The 18040-nt window shown below is 43.1% G+C and overlaps 1 pseudogene; it reads left to right on the plus strand.

Moving 5' to 3' along the window:
* Positions 1-8910: 8910 nt before the first annotated feature.
* On the plus strand, positions 8911-9034 carry LOC131482943 (U2 spliceosomal RNA; annotated as a pseudogene).
* Positions 9035-18040: the final 9006 nt, after the last annotated feature.

Raw genomic sequence — 18040 nt, forward strand, 5'->3', positions numbered from 1 at the left:
TGCTGTTTTCTTGTTGGTTAGAAATACAAATGGTCTGTTTTAGTAGAGTAATATTGTGTTTTTCTATTACATTTTTAAAAAGTTTTATTGTGATTATTATTATTGGCAAGTCAGGTTTTACAGAGAGAAAGAGATATAAAGATCTTCCATCTGATGGTTCATTCCCCAAGTGGCCACAAAGACCAGAGCTGGACTGATCCTAAATAGGAGCCAGGAGCTTCTTCTGGGTCTCCCATGTGGGTACAGGGTCCTAAGGCTTTGGGCCGTCCCCGACTGCTTTTCCAAGCCACAAGCAGGGAACTGGAAGGGAAGTGAAGCAGCTGGGATACAAACTGGTACCCATATGGGATCCCCATATGTGCAAGGCATGGACTTTAGCCACTAGGCACCGCACTGGGCCTTTCTGTTAAGATTTTGCGAGTTATGTACTGCATATATTTTCATTTATGACAACCTAGCCCACATAAATGGCAGCTCGAATTCTGTAGGTGGGTGTATGTATGTTACACAGAGCTGTCAAAACATTGGAAACCTTTGAACACATTTTGATAGCTCTCCTCATGGCATATATGCAACCATTAAAATGATGTGTCACAGCTGGCCTCGCTCACCTGCAGAAATCAGGTGTTGCTGGGAGGATGAGCAAGGTGCAGAGAAGGCGGTGGGTGCGTATCACAAATCAGTGACGAGTGCTCTCAGAGGCTTGTTTGCCCATGAATATGCGAATGTGTGTGAACGCATATATGTGTGTGGCGTATAGCTACAGTAACAAAACCAGGAGAAATTAGGACTGCATACTTGTTAGCCTGGGGCAAGTGGATGGGAATGACACGGTTATGTGTGTGTGCGGAAAACCAAGTGGAGTGGAAGAAATAACAATTGTTTAAATCATCAACAAAGGCACGTATTTTAGCAAAAACGATGACATTTGAAAGGATTTCTGATGTTTTTGAATGTGAGTATCGTTCGTGGAGAGATTGTGTCAGATGTCAGGAAGTGAAGCCAAGATGCTGGGAGCTTTAGCAAGTGATGTTTCGGTGACGCTGAGATTGAGTGGTCAGGAGCGGAGGGGACCCGCAGTTTGGCCCTTGGGGATGGCACATAAAACTCAGGCTGCCAGCATCAACATGCCTCTGCTGCTGCTTCTGTCTGAATTGTTCCTTTGGAATGTTACCTGTTTGGTTTTTATGATTATTATTATTACTTTTTAGTGAACCATACAAAATGCACCGTAGACGTGTCACTGCTGGTTTGGTCTCACTGAGTGTGTGAGCCTTCCAAAGATAGTAAGTTTCTCATTTAAAGATGAGCTATTCTCTGTGTCTTGTCTGAGAAAGAAAAAATCATCAAATGAAAACCTTGCCTTTTAGAAACAACAGATGATCTTCACTGTGACCGTAAGTGAATGTACAGTCTAAAAGGAGCTGTGGATGAATCCATAAAATAATTGCAGTGCAAAGAGGTGTGGTGTGGGCGTGATAAGGCTTTGGATGTGGTGGAAGAATTTGAATATGGTGAAAAGGACACCAGCCAGATTTGGAATTGGTAAAATATGAAGGAGGTGAGAGACTCCAGAAACATCGTGGTCATAGAATCCCAAAGAGGAGAAGATCAGTGGTAAAAAATACCTTGAATGCCTTCAGAAAATTATTTTGACGTGATTGAAAGCCTACATTGGCATTCTAGCAAACATTGCAAATGCTGTTTTTCTTCTCTGATTTGTTTGGAAGAGAGGAATGGTACGGGAGAACAAGAGTGTGAGAACAGAGTACTGGGTGGTTCATTCCCCAAATGCCCATAGCAGCTGGACCTAAGCCAAGGAGGCAGAAGCTCCATCTGGCTCTGCCATAGGGATGGCAAGAACTTGGTTACTTGAGCCAGCACCACTGCCTCCTCTTAGGACCTGCACTGCTGGGAGAGTGGAATCAAGAGACAGAATCAGAGATTGCACTCAGGCCCTCCGAGGCAGGCCACGGCTGGTGTCTTAGGTGCTGAGCCACACCTTTCTTCTCACCTCCACTGGAGACATCTGAAAGATAGCCCCTGTTTAGAAATTGTTAAAGGCCAACAAATGGCCTTTTGGAAATTTTGGTTTTGATTAAGAGCTGTTTGCTTTTAGAGTGCGTGAAGCATTAGCCTGTAGACACCGTCTCCTGGAACTTTGGTCAAGTTGTATAGGATGATCTGCCAAGGCACGGTTTTGTAAAGATTTTTTGTTCTCTGCCTCAAAATTAGAAAGATTGTGAACAGCAGTATTTTTTTTTACTATATAAAATAAAGGTGTTTGTAGCTCATTAAATCTTCTGGAGTTAGTGAAGCTATGGAATAAATAATACATGAAAAGCGAAGTGTTCTGACACATGTTCACTGAAAAGTTTAACAGTGTAATCTGGAAGGGGGCACGGGGCTCTTTTGATCTTCAATGTTTCGCAAAGTCAGGCGTGTGATATTCTTGAGCTGTTCAGTATATAACAGATTTTAAGGTTGCGAGTTCATATCATAATTTATTGAGAAGATATTCTAATAACGCCTTTACCCTTTCAGTGTCAGCTTGACCTCCCATGTCAGTTCCCCCAATTTATTTTCTACCTTGTGGTCTGTGATCAATATAGAAAAATCAGTTTGTGTTCTTTCTGACTCTTGCACAACTGGAGATCCTGATTAATTTAGCCTCAAGGACTCCACAAACTTTCTCCATTGAAAGTTTAACTCAAAGTCAGATAGGCTGGCAGGCATGTTAGGCACCCATGTGGTGGCCTAGTGGTGAATCCTAAGCTTGTGGTGATTCTGGCATCCCATGGCACACAGATAATTGGCATCCCATCCATTCCAGTTCTGACCCTACTCCAAGCTGCTACACCCTGGAAGGCAGTGGAAGGCACAGGTGCTTGGGCCTCTGCCACCCACAAGAGAAACTCAGATAGAATTCCTGGCTTTAATCAGGCCCTTAGGGAATTTTCTGGAAAAGAGGACAGGTCCAACTTAATATCTGTATATAAAGAGGGCGAGTGATGAATATATCTGGATAAATTTAGACAATAATATTGATGGCCACATGCAGTACTTTGTGTGATCTCCTACTCGATTGGTTTATATCATCTTACCTAGAAAATTACTTAGCTTATTCATAGTAATTTGCGTTTCCTGTGGCTATGATTGTTTATCTAGCTCTGTTTTGGATTTCAGTGTGTCTCCCACCACTGTCATGCACCCTTTTAAGAAAGTAGTGACAAGTGTCAAAATCACACTTTGCTGGTGTGTTATCCTGGAAAACCCTAGCTTGATAGGTTGTGTTTGAAGTTTGCTCGGAACAGGTGCTCCCACCAGAGGTTATGATTCCACAGCATTAAACTCTATGTTAATTTTAAACCTTATTTTTGTGGTTCCGTTGTATCTTTAAGTGCTTGTGTGACCTTCCCCTTGTCTTATTGCCTAATGTTGGATTACTTTTCCACTATTCCGAAGATCCCGTACATCTTCAGCATGTTGGCTACTTGGCAAACGTCATGCACTGTGTTTTAAACGGTCAGAAAAATGGGAACAGCAGCCTTCCTTATTGCTTAAATGAGAAAAAACCCAGAAAATTCATTCTTTCAGTCAGTCCCCTTCACATTATAAAGCAAATGTGAGATTGTAAGAGATCTTTTCTCAGTGCTAAAAGTAGAAAGGAATAATTAGGATGAAAAATGTGTGAATCTTTGGAACACTGTTTAAACAGAAGGTGCCGTGGACACACATTTGCCCTGTTAGCTGCAGTCAGTACTGTGTGATTTTGGCCTGGTCACACCAGATTGAAGAGTTGTTTTTTTTTTTTTTCTGTCCCTAATCCATCATGAAATCTGGTGCACTTGGGGCACAGTCTGAGCTGAGGAGTTTTGATCATGCTCTCAGGGATAATTCATCAGCTGTGTCTGTCGGCACACCTGTTGAAGGAGAGGTTTGCGTTTCGGCTCTTCCCTGTAGTGTGCAGCAGTCATGTCCATGTTGAATGGTGTCCAGGAGTGCTTCGTGTGTGAGGATAACAGATATATGTATAGATGGGTACAAGAGGGCATGTAGAAGAGTTCTTTGAAGATGAGAGTTTAAGGCATAAATTGATCTGATTTTTTTTAAGTTTATTGTTTGAAACACAGACACACACAGATCTTTTGGTTCAATCCTGGAATGCTTCCAACAGCTGGAAGTAAGACAGAGCAAAGGCAGGAGCAGGGAACTCAGTGCAGGTCTCCCGAGGGAATGTCAGGTACCAAGCGGAGCCAACACCCATTGCATCCCAAGGTGCACATTCACAGGGAGCTGGAGTTGGGAGCAAAGTCCACTCTGAAGGCCAGTGAGTCTGATAGGGAGTGAAGGCATCCCAAGATGTGTCTTAGCCACTGTAAGCTGTATTATGAATCTCAAAAGTTTTTGAATGAAAGTAAGTTTTTCTCTTTCTCTGTGAAGCTTTTGAAGTTTGCCTGGAGGGAATTCCAAGGAAGGAAGGTTATTGCTATGCCTTTGGTATTATGGAATGATGGTACCTTGCTTTTCTAGGTGTTTGGTGCAAACCTAAGTTCCTATGCTTAAGTTATGTCAACTCTTTCTGTTTTACTCACTCAGGAACACTTGGTTTTTATCTAACATTTTCATTTCTGCAGGTACTTAGACCTAGATTAGGAAGTTTTCAGTTGCATTTCATGTTCTTCTGTTTCGCTTTCTATGTTTAATACAATGGATTTGTACGATTAGATTGAAGCTTTAAAATCTTAAATTGTTTGATTAAAATGTGCAACAGGCTGCGTTTGCATTATATGTGGAGACATATGAGGGATGGCACCCTTGTGTGTATCTGTGTGTGGGATAGAATAAGTGATTGCATCATTAGTATTGCTTGATTAAATGTGACCATCTAGCTCTTTCATGTATTCTTTTCACACTTTGACATAGGGGTTACTAAGAATTTAGACAGGAAGAGAGAAAAGAGAGGCCTTGACAGTTTGGAGGCCGTGTAGAGATAGATAAAGCACTGGAAACTGTCATACCACTTAATTAGGCATGTGCAAACTGTTTAATCTCCCTCATTCAATCCCTCATGTGAAACTCGGTGTAAGATAGTTCCTATCCTGTTGGTGCGAAGCGTCAGTGATGTCATCCGTGGAAAGCACTCCGTGTAGAGAGCCCAGTCTGTAGGAAATGCTCAGTGAACTTGGGTGACTGGCGTTGAGTTGCCTCGTCTCCGCATGGAGAAGCAGGGGATAACAATACGGAAGACACATGCTAAGATCCAGCGTCAGCCCAGAGCATCATTCATAAGCAAGTGGATGTAGATTTTCATTCTAGAAATATTAATGGCTAAGCACTATGCAGAGCCAAGTCTTGAAATAGGAGAATCTAAAGCTATCCCTTAGCCATGCACACATCTTCAGGGTCCCCCGTCACTGTTGTTGAAAGACAGATGAAGGGGAATCCATGAAGAAAATCTGAGAGAAGTGTACGCACACACACACACACACGAGACCGGAGTGGAATTTTAGAGCTTGTGGGCGGCTTTGTGTTTCCGAGGTGTAGTTCTTTGACTATGGATGACCGCCAGCCCTTCAAGAGGGGATGTGTTTTTGCTAACGATGCGCTTTCCTCGTTCTTGGAGTCGTTGTCCCCTGGAGAGGTAACCTTGCAGAAGCCAAGCTTCGGTAATAGAATGTGCTGCATGACAGGTCATGCAGGTCTGGATTTTATGTGTGTGGCTCTGGAAGGCTGACTGCCAGGTCGCGCTGTCACCTCCTCCCAGCAAATGGAGCTGACTTTTCGAACAAATCCGGTGTGGAAATGGGGCACAATGCCTCTATGTTTAGACTGTATTAAGTGATTTTTCATTGTGCTTACACTTCCTCTTTTACCTGCTCGACCTGAGTATTAATTCTTTATCTACTCCCACCATCCACTCCTTGGAGTCTTAAAGGAACAAATACACATCCCTTAAGCTGAAATGTCAAAAACAGGAAGGCATGATAACCAGAACTGTAGAAACAGCAGCACTGGAAACCCACGGTGCGAATATTTGCATCTGTGTATCAACTGCATGATGGTATTGGATTAAATTCTCTTGATTTCATCCCAGAAGGACTGAACAGGACCTATGTATGCCCCAGGACATGCAAATCCAGTATTTTCAGTGCTAGGATTCTTCTGGAGTAGACTCCAGGACTCTCTTTGTTACCCCAAACCTTGGTTTCCTTCTCTGTAAATGGGTGTACGTGTACTTCCAACATAGGGCTCTTGGGAGAATGTGATAGGCTCAGTGCTGGGCACCAGATAATTAGTAAATGACAGAAATTACCCATTAGCATTTAAAATAGTGCTTTAAAAGAAACATGTCTTAGCACAGACATCCATGACTGAACTGTTTAAATTGGGTCCTGAATTTTGAAAGTGTCGACATTGCCTCAAATGACTCATTAAGTAGATGGGTGTTGGTGGCACCCTGCACCCTGTGGTGTATACGGCCCTGACTGATGCTTGGTGCTGTATCCTCAGGAAGCTATGGGCAGAGAAAAAAATAGATGAGTACATATCAAAATTAATGTGAGGTTTTGTTTTAAACGCCTAGCCAAAGGCCATTTGTATCTTTCTAATGAGAAAAGTTTACTAAACTTTTTTTTTTTCAATTTGCCAAGGGTGAAACTCGCTATCTTTTTGAAGGAATGTGGTACTGCTCTAGTCAGATGGGCCATAGTGGGACACAGTTAACACAGATGTGCTGTGTACACCTGCACCAGCTGTCGGCCTAGACAGCTGGAGGTGGGCTGGCTTGTGGCTGCAAATCTTCAGCAGTCTCCCGCCTTTTCATTCTTATTTCCTGTCGGAGGAGCAGCTGAAGTTTTAATTTTTTTTCCCCCTGCTATTCTTACCTCTGGGGAGATAAACAGCAACTGCTAAAGACCTGAGTGTCCACACATCCTTTGAATCATAAAAGATGGGTATTTTCAAAATGCTAAAATGATAGGAAGTGTTATCTTTTCAAATACACATGTTCCGATAAACAAGACTATCTCCAAAGCGAACAGGAAGCAGGCGAACTTTCATTGCCAGAAGTCAGAATCCAGCTTTTTGTTGTCCATGAAAACATGTCTCAAAGCACCTGTTTTGCTAAGAAAAAAATAATAGATCTTGGACCTTGCTTATAATTGGGCTCAGGAGAAATGCGTGGGGAGAGAATTTTAACTGAAGCTCAACATTCTTGGCTTGCTTGGTTGGTGATGAAACGTTAGTTAGTCTGCTTTCAAACTGTAAAACAGGTAGATTATGTAACCCCAATAATTTTTATTATACTCTCCAACATGTTTCCCAAACAGTTGCTCATTAATCTACCTACCAAGCTTTCTGCTAAGTATCATGCTTTTCCCATTTGTAGAAAATCCCCTATTGCTTGCAGTCCATAGGGGCTCAAAATGAACCAGCAGCTCGGATGACATGAGGAACTATAAAAGGACCCTTCAAAAACTTAGTAGGAAAATGGAATTAAAGTATACATTTATTTTGGTGCACTAGTTTGTCAAATTCATGCCTGTGATGGGGGATTTTCCACAAGTTCTTGGAAAATGCGCTTTGCGATAAAACTACACATGAATTTCAAAATATTCTTGGTATCAACTCAACTGCATTTTCTTTTCTTTTTTTTTTTTTAAACAAAAACTTTGATTCTGTTTTCTTTGCTGGTCTGTCATTCTCCCCAGAGCTGGGGATTAAAAGCAGGGTTACAGAGCAGTCCCCTCGTCTCCCTCTGGCCATCCTTCCCCGCCTGTGAGTCGGGACATCTTTCAGGAGCCACTACCCTAAGGGAGATTTTATTTTCTTTAGACTTGTCACTCCCCCTGAGACCTGCAGCCCCTCTCCCCAGGATGAAAAAGCTTCTTTCTCTTTGCATGGATGCCTGCTGAGGCTTCTGTTGAACCTTCTTGGTGGGTTTTTGGAAGCAGTTTTGTGCCTTTGGAAACTCATTTGGAGTGCTACTGGAAGTTGCTTTCCCTCCTGCCTCAGCCCTTGTAGAGCCTAGAGCTACAGAGAGAGTGGAGAGCGCTGAGGAGAGAGGTTCCAGGGGGAAATCAACTCCAGTTAAAATGGCCAAAGGGCCCAGAGTGGAAGACAACTTCCCCTTGGTCCCTGCCAGCTGGAGTTCGAATGTGGAAGGCTCCTGGATCTCTGCCTGGTTCCTCCAGGGCACTGGTGATCCTGCAGCCGAATTGCTTGGTTGGGAGGTTGGGGAGGTGGGGGAAGGTGGGGAGGAAATCATATTATTTATTTATTTTTTAAAATACAAAGTCTGGGCCTGCTGCCTGGAAATTATGATTCAGTGGACTAGGGGTTCTGTGTTTTTGCATAGCTCCCCCAGATGGTGTGATAAGGAGCCAAATGCAGCAACTCCTGCCCTAAGTCTAATGCTCGTTAATTCCACACATTTTGTTTTGGTATTTGTTGTGGGCTGGCCCCCAGGATAAGCTTTTGGGTGTACAACAGGGATGCTCCCAGGAATGGGAAGCTTCTCTTTTATTTAGGAAAGAGTTTCTGAATAGTTCCGGGTTATTATTCTTTTTGCTGAAAGAGAGTGCGGTCAGAGGTCCAAACAACCTGGCCTGCAAAGGCACATCTTGTCCTTAGCCAAGTACCACTGTGGGGAAAAAAAAAAACCCAACAAAACGAAAACAAAGACAAAAACGCTCAAGCCTGAGAGTTCAACCACTACGGTCTAAGCCCTTGCTGCACTTGGTCCTTCTCCCTGGAGGGTGCTTTAGGAGCTAGTGCTGTCCCTGCTTGGCTTTCTGCAGTGTATCAAACTTTCTTGCTTCTGTCATACGCTCAGGTCCTGAGTGTATTGGGAGATGTGGATTATGTGTGTGTGAACACTTGCACTTGCTCACTGGCATTCTGAAAGGGATCGCTTCTTGGCCTTATGGCTAAGATCAAGTGTAGTAGCTGTTATTCTGAAAGACGAAGGGCCAAGAGAAGGGAAGCTGTTCTGAGTCTCCAAAATCAAGTATGTGTTCGATAGCCACCTTTGTGGGCCTTTATCTGAGAGCCTGGAGAATCAAGAAGCAAGCCACAAAGCAGAAATCACGAAGTCCGTTCCCGGAGGGGCATTCTTGGTAAAGCTATCGATCAAGGCAGAGTGCTGCATAGGCAGAAGTGGAATTTGACTCCCAAAACTGTGCGTAATTTTTTTTTAAATGTAAATTCAGTTCCATCTCCCCAGAGCAATCTTAGCGTGTGAGAAAATGAAACCACATTGATAACCGATGTGACTTGTGCTTAAATGTCTCAACTTACAGTTTCACCACAAGGTGTCTGTTAAGGTCTCCAGACTTGTCCTGGTAGTAGTTATTGAGGCACGCCTAATGTTTTGCATATGACACCCGCAGAAGGTGTTACTGTAGTCTGCAGAGACCTTGCTGAGGTCTCTAGCAGCCTGTGGACTGAGGGCTGGGCAGGTCTCCAGCCAATCTCTGTTTTGTCTATCCTCTGTTCCCTTGCTGCACTCTTGGTTCTTACATACAAATTTCATGCGTGTTCAGTTGTGGATGAATGAGAGTACTTTGAGTAAAATAGGAGACGGTGGAATACTTCCTCAGTAACGGAGGCTTTTCTTCTTTGGAAAGTAAGGGAGAGGTGGGAGGGTACCCCAAAAAGTTGATGCAAGTTGCAACTGAAATCTAAGTGTTTTGGGTACAACAGTGGTGAGATTCATGCATCTGTGGGGTCTCCAGAAAGTTTGCTGAAAATGTTAATCATGAAAATGCTGTGCATGGATTTTCACGTTTGTTGCACCAGAATCAACTTGCCTTTTAGTTCCCGTTTTCACAAACTTAAGAAGTGTTTCTGTCTTTCCCACACTATCATACTTCCTGCAATGAAAGACCTTAAAAATCCGCTCTTAATTAGGAGAATGTATTGAACGGTTTGTAATAGGCAGTGTTTGCTGAATTTCTCCCAGAGTAGCAGGATCATCAGTTTGATTTTTCATGATATTAGGTATAGTAATTCTGATTATAGAGATCTCAAGATAGCCTGCCTCTGGATTGCATATATACTTTGGCTGATGCAGGAATGTTAAAGCTGTGGGGACCTCCTTGAACATTGGTTATGCAGGATCTTGGGAGGAATCGGACTGCAGCCTCTTGCGGTGTGTAGATGGCCTGGAAGCTGAGGCTGAGGCCCGTGGATATGCAACTCCTGCAGCCACACCCCAAACCATTGCATTTTCCTGTCTGCCCGGGTGCACTCCTGTACCTTTCAGCTGGCTCCATACAGACCTTCAGTTTCTACTCCATGTGCTTTTTGGGTTCACATGAAATATTACTTGTTTGTAGGAAAGCAGATGGGGACTTGTGGTTGTGAGGGGGAAGGCTTCAGGGGGTACTTCTGGAGTTGATACTGTGGCTATAAAATATGCAAGCTTCTATCACAGCTTGCCCCAATTTAGGTTCCCACTTCTGTGCTGATAGAGTGAATGTTTTATACACCTCGATTCAGCCCCTAATAGGTGTGAACTCCAAGCAGATAACTATTCATAGCCCTGCTTAGCATTTCCAAAAGGTGTCAGAATCACTCCCTGCACTGAGATTAAGCAACATTTGAAAACACAGTTAAGCTGAACAAGTGGTTTTTCAAAAGAAAAAAAAAATGTGAGCAGTTTTTTAAGGAGTTAGAGACCTGTGTTTGAGTGCTTAGTTTAAGATTTTGATTCATCTCCAAAGTATCCATTAGATTCAGTTTCTCAGAAATAAAATAGCAATATGTATCAAAAACTTGAGTGCCCATAAGGTGATGGAATATATGATCATCATCTTATTTAATTCTGTAATAAACCGATTATGCATCCACTTTCACCAACCCTGTCTTACAGATGTGAAGTTTGAGGACCAGAAAGTTCAAGTAATTTGCATAAGGCCATGAGCCTACAGGTTCCTATGAAATGTTTCATCTTAAATATCACCTGGAACTCTGACACTGCATTTCAAGAGACCAGTCTAAGCTGTTGCCACCCCATTCTACATTCTCTCGCCCCCCAGGGAACAAGATCTACAAGGTTGAAATGTCTGTGAAAAGTTGGTCAGGTGCCCATCCCGCTCTCCATTTTCTTGAAATTCCCCCACCCCTAGAAACACCCACAAAGCCCCAAACTATAAAATAGGCCTGCCTGCTGAAGGACTGGGCCTCTTCCATGTGGTCACTCCATCTGCACCGGGCAGATGGCCACCTCTTTGTACTTGTCTCTAATAAATTCAGTTGGGCCGTTTCTTCAATGCCTATTTCTGCGTGGTTTTTCCCGACATTACGTGCCCCTGTTTTTTGTGCCACTTTCTTAAAAGTAGTGCATCACTTTTCCTTCCTTGTCAATCAGATGTCAATCGTGTGTTGTGAGTTGACCAAATCTGTTCCCAAAAAGCAGTCAGAGGCAGATTCTTATACACTCAATTTTTAATCACTGGCTGGCACCTACCAGTGGACTGTCCCATTCCACCACATGAGGAAGTGGGGAGCAGCTCTGATCGATCGTGTTCAGGGGTTCTTAAGCAATGATCACCCAGTCAACTAAGAGAGCACTGGCACATAATACGAATCATTCCATCATCCGAGCTTGCATCAGTGCAAGATCCAAATGACCCAATCAACTGTAGTAGTGTGGAAGAGATAGCCAGTTTTAGCATGGTACACTTTACAGGATCTAATCAGTAAGTGTCACATTGCCACCTAAGAGTGAACAGCAGAACCAGGCAAACAGGACTTTCCAATTCTGTTTACAGAAAACAATTTGGGTCAATCAGCTGCCTGCTTCCTGCCTGAGCTGTAAAAGAAAAGATCTGAGCCTTGAATGAGATAAGCTCTCTCACTTCTCTTTTGGGGCTTTCCAAAAACCCAAGGTTATGGCAAAAAATAAAGGTCAGGTCATGGACATGTCCCAGAAGGGTTTCAGAAGACCTAGCCTTACTGTTTGGGCTGTCCCACATGGGCAGGTGATTTTGGCTAAGGCTGAGGTTTTGTCGTGTATATAAACCGCAGGAAGATTCTTCTCCAGGAAAACAGGCCTTTTCCATCCTGTATTTTGCGTTTCAACCTTTTACAAAAGTTTCAAACTTAAAAGAGATCGCCCTCAGTCACTCTGTCTGACCTTGCGCCCATGTCTAGCCACTGTCTCAGTCTCTCGTCTTCTAACACACTGGAACAAAAGCTGATTCTTGCTGTGGCTCGTTGCTCAATCTGTGTTTCCTGCTACATCCCCATGTGACTACTTCATGTCTCCATGAAAACAGCTTGGTCCCACAGCACAACACTTTTATTTTCCATGCCTTAATATCCAGATTCTCTCTGGTCTTTCCCATCCCTCTCCTTTTTCCTTTTGGAAATAGTTTTAGGGAGATAGATTTGCCTACCATAAAATTCCTGGATACTAGCGTACAATTCAGTGAATTTTGGGAACTCCGCAGACTTGTGTAGCCGTGGCCCTGTCCAGTTTGAGAATGAGAAGAACCTTCATGTCCGTGTACAGCTTGTCCCCGTTACCGTCCCGACTCCAGGCACTGTGTCTTGTTCACTTCCGTTCATCACCTCCTTGAAAAGCCAAATGCTCTGCTCCCTCACAGTGAACACCTGGTTAGCGTCACTGGCTGTCCCAGAGAGGTTCCTTTGCTGTTTTCTTCCTGGTACCCATTGTCCTCTGCTCATACCTCATGCAGGGTCCTCCCTTAGCCCAGTGCTTTTTGGGCTTCCTGTCACTCCTAGGAGCCACCTGCAGCAGTGCCAGGTCTGGCAGTTTTACTTCTCCTCTCTCTTTGATCCCTCAAGAAGTCACCTCTTCTTTGTTATTACTATGAAATTTCCCTTTCCTTCTTTTTTTAAAAAATGATTTATTTATTTTTATTGGAAAAGTAGATGTATAGGCAGAAGGAGACAGAAAGATCTTCCTTCTGATGGTTCACTCCCCAAGGGGCTGTAGCGGCCAGAGCTGAGCTGATCCAAAACAAAAGAGCTTCTTCTGGGTCTCCCATGCAGGTGCATGGTTCCAAGCTTTGGGCCATCCACCACTGCGTTCCCAGACCACAAGCGGGAGCTGGATGGGAAGTGGAGCAGCCAGGACATGAACTGGTGCCTGTATGGGATTCTGCGCTTGCAAGGTGAGGATTTAACCATCAGGCTATCTTGCTTGGGCCCAAGTTTTCCCTTTTTTTAATCACTGACCTTATTATCTACAGTCTACATATAAGAAGCACCAGCTAGTGTTGAGTTGAATCCTCCTGCCCGAAACACCTCATCCCATATAAATGTGAATTTACTCCCAACTGCTCCACTTCTGATGCAGTACCCTGCGGATGCATATGGGAAAGCAGCTCCAGATGGCCTAAGTGTTTGTGTCCCTGCACCTTTGTGGTAGAACTGAATGGAATTCCAAGCTCCTGGCTTAACCCTGGCCTGGCCACAGCAATTCAGATCATTTGGGGAGTGAACCAACAGATGGAGGAGCTCTCTCTCTTGCTCTCTACCTACCCTTTCACCCAATCCCATTCTGCCTTTCAAATAAATAAAATATGTCTTTAAAAAAAAAGTACAGCAGATGGGCTATATAACTCTAAGGCAATTTTGTGATATATTACCAGGAAAGCTTAGATAATGTCCATAGTTTCCTGCAGTCTTCAGAGCTCTTCTCAGAGTTATTCTGTACAGTTGTACGTGTCTATGTGTGTCATCAATTTTGCCTCTGCACAGAAACATACTGTATTGAAGATCTGGCATATCTCTGAGAAATTTTGGTCCAATTCCAGTGAGGTTGCAGCGTGCTTTTACGTTGGTACCTAGCGTGAAGGGTCTTTCAAAAGTTCATGAAAAATGCGTATCATGAAAATAGACATATTTGAAAACTTTGCTGCATCCCAACACTTGTCAGTTTCATATTCCCCTGAACTTTTGGAAGGAGCCTCCCATGGGGATGGTGCATTGCCATGGTGCGTGTGATCAAAGTGAAGCCGCACACGTGTTGACAGAAAGAGGCCAGCCTTGCCCATCTACAGAAAAGGCTCCTGAAATGTCACCATCACCACTTCTGTGACTGCTTTCAATCAGCAATTAATACAGACCTTCCCAGTACGTGAAATATCAGTCTACGTTTCGTGTTTCCCCGATCTAATTGCTTGAGACCTATTATTTGAGACCTATTATGTTTAAAGGTTAAAAAGCACACCGCTTGTATTCTTGGTTATTGTGTAAGCCGTTTTGTGTTTCTGTTTCTTTATCTGGAAAATGGAGTTGATAATAGAATGGGCATCAGGGGTGGTTGTGAAGATTTGAGTAGACTAATATATGCATAGTTCTTAGCCTGGAATACTACCAGTTCTCAAGAAGTAGTGCCTGGGGCAGGCCCAATGGAGCTGCAAGTGAAGCTGTTGTTTAGGACATGCACATCCCGAGTCAGAGTGCCCGCTAGAATCTTAGCTAAGCTACTTCCACTGCAGCTCTCTGCTGATGAAAGTGCCTGCCACCCAGGGGCAAGACAGCAGTGGACTCCCCGGATCCTGGCTTCGGCCTGTTCTGGCATTTGTGGTGGAGGAATGAGCCAGCGGCTGGGAGATCTCTTTGTCTCTCTACCTGTCACAGAATCAGTAAATAAGATCTGTTTATGCTAAAAGGAGTGTTCCTATGCTATGAGCATTCTTTTAAAAGCTAGTGGTTATTTTGAGCACTCTTTCAAAAGTTCATAGAAAATGGATGTTATTGAAAAAAGTTGCATGCATTTCAAGATAAACATCTTTTAATTCAGTCTTGCCATATACTTTTTAATCCTTTCATGGTAATCAAAGTTGGCTATATCTATTGTGAAAGGGTTTTTTTTTTTGCTGTAAAAAATCATATTATGTTATGTTGTTAAACCGTTTTTTTTTAAGATTTATTTATTTTATTGGAAAGGCAGATATACAGAGAGGAGGAGAGACAGAGAGAAAGATCTTCTGTCCGATGATTCACTCCCCAAGTGACTGCAACAGCCGGTACTGTGCCGATCCGAAGCCGGGAACCGGGAATCTCTTCCGGGTCTCCCACATTGGTGCACAGTCCCAAGGCTTTGGACCGTCCTCGACTGCTTTCCCAGGCCACAAGCAGGGAGCTGGATGGGAAGTAGAGCTGCCGGGATTAGAACCGGCGCCCATATGGGATCCCAGGGCGTTCAAGGCGAGGACTTTAGCCACTAGGCCACGCCACCGGGCCATAAACTGTTTTTAAAATCTAATGAGTGTGGATAAGTCTTGCTTTTCAGAAATGCTTGGTCCCAGGAGTGTAGTACATTTCATAATTTTCCAGGTTTTGCAGTATTTACACATACATAGTTAGTTATCTTGGGAGTGGAATCCGGTCAAAACAGAAAATACATTTATGTGTCATAGATATTTTGTACACATAACCTGAAGGTGAATTGATTCAGGATTTCTAATATACTTACATTTTGACTGTGACCTGTGGCATGTGGTTGGTTGTGGAATTTTTTTTTTTTTACCTATGACATCAGAGCTCAAAAAGCTTTAGGTATTTGATTTGTGGGCTAGGGATGCATAACCTGTATTTGGGGTTAAGCAGTCTTGTTAAGCAAACTTAATAAATGAATATTCTTCCTCATTTCCAGGTAATACGGTCTGGAATAATTTCCCATTGAGGATGAGGGAAAGCACACTTTATGTAGCGCTTATAATTTTGGAAAGTTGTCTTGGTTCATTTTGTTCCCGGTTGAATTTGCAAACCTCAAGGACAAGGCTGTTTTGTAGAAGTTGCGTGTGTTCCATTCAAGATCAAATGTGGTAGAACCCATACATCTGGTCCATCTTCTATATGAAGGTTCTTTTCAAGGGTAACATGATTTAAAAACAAAAAGAAAAAAAGAAGAAAGAAAACAGAAATCCCAGAAGAGTACTTTAAGGCATGGCGACCTTGTGCACACATTGGGTAGTGCTATTCTTTCTCGGGGCTTTCCATTTACTTTGAAAATTCTGCAACTTTACCTTGCTCTAAAAACAGAAATCTTGCTTTGAACCCTGCAGCCATGTGTCACTATTGTCTGTGGAAGCATGCTCATTGGTGTTTGCAGAGCTATTGGTAAGGCTGCCCGCTCTGGCAGAAGCCATGTGGGTGCCAGTATACTAAGAGCTGGAAGCTCTTATGGGTTGGCGTGCTTGGTGGTCTTCTCCTTTTAGGTGGTGCTTGGATAGGACTAGTGGAACTTGGGGAAAAATGAACTTGTGCTGTGGTGTTTTTTCTGACCTGCCTCATTCAGTTTGGTCACATCACAGAAGATCTCTGAGTTGGGAACAAAGCCAAGAGGCTGGGAAACCAACACAAGGAATGTGAGATTGTTCTGGCTGTAGGTTCATACTGCAGACCCACCTGCTATGGTGTCCAACAGTCCGGTGTGAGACCAGGCTGTCTTCTGATTGCCGGAAGACCAGAGGCAAAAGGTAACAAGATATCCACTTAACATCCTTTATTATACAAGAGCCATCCGACAGTGTCAGCCTTTTTGTCAAGCCTTTCAAGACTTCTCAAACGTTTTCAACAGTTTTACTTTCTTTTCAATTTGCATAATTTAAATCTATTAAATCTATTTCCATTTTCATGAAATTCTTCTCTTCTGCATGAAAAAAGAAGCAGGAAATAGATCTCAAATGTATGCGCAGGCCAACATCTACATGTATATTACATGTATATACATGTAACTGCTGGTGTGGGAGGTGAGATCAGGCTGGGCCCTTGATTCATCCCTGCTGAACTCCGCTCAACTGCAGGCAGGGAGGAGTGAAGTTATCAAGAATCTTGGACGGGGATCCCAGGGCTCATGTTCCTTTCATCCTCTGCTGGGCTGGTTTCTGCAGGAAGGTGGCGGGGTTAGTAGGCAGAAGTGAGTGTCTGGAAGGTGCGCAGTCCGTGAGTGAATGATTGATTACAGCTGATTGTGATTGCAAATGTAAACAAAGTGGGTAAACCATGCCTGATTTTTCTTCTGGCGGAATGCTTCATCTATCCAGGCATCAAGTTTGGTATACGCATCTGTTTGCAAACTGTTGCAATACTGTGGTTGCCTACTGTGGCAAGTGTGTTCATAAAATTTCTAGAAGATCCCGAGAGTGTGAGTTATGGATCTCAAACTTCTTCCTCATTCATAACTATTTCCCTGCTTTGGAAGTTTCAGGCGTATTTCATTTTTTTTTTAATTGGGCAAGGGTTGGGAGCAGTGTATCTTCATCAACAGAAATTGTTTCTGAAAGGTTGAAATCAGAGGCAGCTTCCTGAAGATGTGAGAAGTGGCGGTGTGTTAAGTAAGTCTTGGAGACAAAATTGCGGTGGGATTATTTCCTTTGGAGGAAAAAAAAATGCTTGTTAGGTACCTGTTACACTGATGGAAAGGAAGCCACATGATTCTCACACCTAAACTTCTCAAACACAGAAATCTAACTTTGAACACTTGCCAAGGCTGCATTCAAAGTTGTCTGTATACATTTAAAAGATTATATGCATATTAATATTTCATGATCCACAGTCTTCGTAGCAATTTTGTAAAGTATATGACAAAAGCCACAAATGGTCTCTCCCTCATTTTAGAACAACCAGGAACAACTATTTAGAGCGTTTATGTTTCAAGTCCAAGGTCTAGCAGTTTTTAGCTCAACTGACATTAAGAATTACAGTTGTCAATATCTACTAAATTTGGGGGCTATTTAAAGACCTCCAAGAAAAACGTGTTGTGAATATATTAAGCTTTAGCCCTCAAATGCAAACGTCTATTAGCAGGGAGAATTTGACAGGGTATCTATTTTTTTCCTGGGTTGGAAACACTCGGTGAATAGCAGAATATTCTTCCTGTAGCAGATGACATTTTGATTGTATTTGTCTTGCTTCAGTGGCCTCCTCTGTGTTTGCTTTCGCTTTGTGATTTCAGAAACGGGGGAAGAGCGTTAATGCACGCCTTCTCTCCCCGACAATACTTGGCCGTGCTGAGAAGTCAAATCATGATTCTGTTAATTACTTTCATTATTTA

Source organism: Ochotona princeps, chromosome 21 (genome assembly GCF_030435755.1).
Source record: "Ochotona princeps isolate mOchPri1 chromosome 21, mOchPri1.hap1, whole genome shotgun sequence".
Classification (NCBI taxonomy): Eukaryota; Metazoa; Chordata; class Mammalia; order Lagomorpha; family Ochotonidae; genus Ochotona; species Ochotona princeps.